This window comes from Marmota monax, unplaced genomic scaffold (genome assembly GCF_021218885.2).
Source record: "Marmota monax isolate L192 unplaced genomic scaffold, Marmota_monax_Labrador192_F-V1.1 WCK01_AAM20220418_F8-fsc00220, whole genome shotgun sequence".
Taxonomy (NCBI): Eukaryota; Metazoa; Chordata; class Mammalia; order Rodentia; family Sciuridae; genus Marmota; species Marmota monax.
Window position 1 is genome coordinate 2,559,514 of NW_026693909.1, and position 3,590 is coordinate 2,563,103.

Consider the following 3,590-nt stretch of genomic DNA (forward strand, 5'->3'; position numbering starts at 1 on the left):
TAACCCGCCCCCAGCCTGCGCTCCCAGCACACACTGCCCCATCCTGCCTTCCTCTGGCCCTCAGCAGGCGTGGTCTGTGCCTGTCTCGGGGTCTCCACTCCCAGGGGCACCCACTCCTTGTCCTGAAGGTGACAGTTCACAGGGCCCTGCCTTCCCACCCAACCTACAGCACGTTCTGTACCAACACATGGTCAACATCAGGCCAGGAAATGGGTAATTCTTTTTCAAAAGGAAGAGGAGGGTCAGGCTGGGGTTCAGAGGCCAGGGGGGTGAACATGGTCAGCTCTAACACACTAAGATCTCCTCAGGGCAGGGAAGACTCGGAGAGAACAGCAACAATGGCAGCCCCAAGGATCACAGGGCATTGTCCCTGGGGCCATCGGCCTTCCACAGTGCCTGGAGGTCTGGCACCCTGGGACCTTATGCAGTGCACATGAAGGAGCAGTGTCCCTAGAAGAGGAACTGGAGGGCACCATCCTGAGATGCTCAGTTCACCATCCAGGACTGGTTGCCCATTTTGTCACGGCCTTACCTAACAGGCAGTGGCTCAGCCCACACCCGTGACACCTGGCTCTTGCCACCTGCATCCTGGGGGGCCCTCTCCTCCTGTCTCCTCACCTTCTTGGATGCTGGCTACCTGTGAAGCTGAATTGGTCTCCCCAGCCCCATTTTATTAGACATACTCCACTCATTTATGATAATCGAGACGACTCCTCTGTGCTGATCACTGAATGAGGCCCTAGTAAATGTTTAGTCTTCGCCTCGGTTCTGGGGTGGGGGGATGCATGTGTTTCTATAGACTTATGTATTATAAATATAACGGATTTGGGACTGAGGGTGTAGCTCCTCGGTAGAGAGCTTGCCTAGCATACTCCAGGCTGTGAGTTCAATCTCCGGCACCTCCCAAATTAAATAAATAAATAATATAGAAAAGACTTAAGGGCTGTCCTCATGAGGGACAAATAACAAGAAGGTACGCCACCCTCCACCCAGAATGCCACGCCCCCCGTGAACAGGATGCTTCTGACACCCTTTGCCAAGCTCTTGGGTCAGAATCCAATCTCCTCTAGCAAGTGATCAATAAGCAGAATTCCAATGTGAATGTTCATTGATATTTTCTTTCAAGATAAGCAGCAAAATGAGATGAAACAATAAAGACCGATGTCAGACGTCACTTGTTTGCAACGCTGTGAGTGATTCTTCAACAAATCAGACAGAGGCTTCCATCACGGAGGGTCCTGCACTCACCCACCGCTCTGGGCCCTTCACGAGGAGCCTGCTGTGGCGAGGACGCCTTCCAGGCTCCTCTGTGTCCTCGTCTCTTCGATCACTTCCTCAAGTCTAGGAAACCAACACGAGGATTCATCAAGCCCTGATTTGTAGTGTTCACAGATTTCTGTGGTGTCGAAATCCCACTGTGGCTGGTTTCAAGCCACCAACAGGGGGCCTCCAGGGGCCGAACGAGGACAGCAAGCCCGCAGCCCCATTCTGAGGATATTCTCCGACTTGAAATATATATTTAGACTTCAGGGCCACTCTGTTTTTCACATTCGGTGTGGTGCTCAATCAATTACGTGAGATAATCAATTCTTGACCATCGCTTTGTGTTGGAGGATTTCGCCCAACTGTGGGCTAATGCGGGTGTTCTCGCTGTGAGGTGTGCTGGGCTCAGCCAGCATGTCTAAAGGCCGGGGCTACGGAATCCATCTCCAACCTAGGATGGATCTGTCAGGAGGGAACGCTGTCGAAAGAGGTGGTGGGGGTGGCATCTGTATCATCGTCTGCCACACAGATGCAAGAGCACTGAACAACCTCAGGAGCAAGGTCGGAAGAAAATGTAAAATACAGGGAGCAGCAGAATGGCAGCACGCACCTGGAATCCCAGCCACTGGGGAGGCTGGGGCAGGAGGGGTTGTGAGCCCAAGTCCAGCTGGAATAACTTAGCCAGGCCCTGTCTCAAGAGAAAAGGTAGAAAGAACTGGGGTTGCAGCTCAGTGGTGGAGCACCTCTGGGTTCAGAGAGAGAGAGAGAGAAGGAGGAGGAGGAGGAGGAGGAGGAGGAGGGAAGAAAGAGAGGAAGTAAGATTTGAGCACTTGTTACTTTGTTCTTTTTCCTTTTTTTTTAATTTGTGTTTTGTTTTGTTTTAATTAGACCTTTGTTCTTAATAGAACTTACTTCCTGGGAACTTTGAAGTACTTGACGTCTACTCATGGCTGGGCTTAACAACTGGTTCACGGAATTTCTGAAAGTGCAGCCATTGGCTGTCAAAAATAGCCAGGAGCCCTCCAGCCCAGTGCTGGCCACAGTTCTTCACCAGACCCCATTGTCCCAGGTCTGTTTGACAAATGCTCCCAGGACATCACTGTGACAGACACTGCTCAGGAGGCTGGGGCACTGGGATGAGGGAACTGAGGCTGTCCTTGCAGGGGACAAGGAGCACCTCGTCACCCAGGGTACGCGTCCTCTAGAAGGGGAGGTCCTGAGGGAGGAGGGGCGGGGAGATGGAAGGAGGAGGGGACAGGGCTGGCCATGGGAATAGGGTGATCAGGCCGAGCTCATGGAAGAGATGACAGTGGAGTGAAGGAGAGAACCGTGCAGACACCTGAGGCAGAATGCTCAGGCCGCAGCCTCCGGGCAGAGGCCGAGGCCGCAGCCTACCTGGCACGTTGAGGATCAGCAAGTGGTACACAGGCAGGAGCAGGGCACTCAGGGAGGAGGGGGGCAAGAAAGGAAGCCAGAGGGTGGCGGGGACGGGCCACATAGGACCCTTGGAGGACTCTGTAGGGTACTGAGTGAAAATCCGTGTTTCCGTTTTGCAGATGAGCAGACTTCGACCTGAAGTCACTCGGACTGCAGGTGGGAAGGCTGAGGAAACCTGGGTGGGTCTGGCCCTAACCACCACACACTCCTGCCCCATCAAAGCAGAGGGTCTGCCAGCGAGTGTCCACCTGCCCCAGCGGCTCCCTGCCTCCCATGTCTGAGGGTCAGTTAGGCTAGAATCCCTTGACTGAGGGGCTCATGCACCAGGGAGATCCCGAGACGGAGCTGTCAGGAGGGAGCAGAGGTCAGGTGGGACCTGGGGTCCTGGTGGTCAGGCACGCCTACTGCAGGCAGCTCCACCCTCTGCTCTCGGGGCTGAGCTGACCCTGGCTGGGGCGGTGGAACCCCAAGGTGAGGTGGAGGAGGCTCCCCGTCTGTCCCAGCACAAGTCCACGTCTCAGCAGTCTCCCGGACCGACACGGCCATGCTCTAGAACCCTGCCTTGCCCCACGCCCTCAAAGCCCTGCTCTGCCTTGGAGCCTGGCCACCTCAGCCAGCCCAGACACCTGCTGTCAGGCACCCTTCCTGCTTTCCCAACCAGAATGATGGGAGTTGGTGGGACACTGCCCTCCTCCAGGGACTCCGCAGGACTGGGCTGGTCTGCTGAGGGTGGGAGGACCAGAGGCCAAGAGACCGGAGGGAATCAGAGCCTAGAAGAGGAGTGGAGTCTCATCCAGGGAGAGCCAGCAGAGAGGAGGCACCACGTGCCCCCAAGGGGAAGAGACAGGTTTGTTTCATGGGGGGGGGGTCACACAGGCCACAGGGCCCCC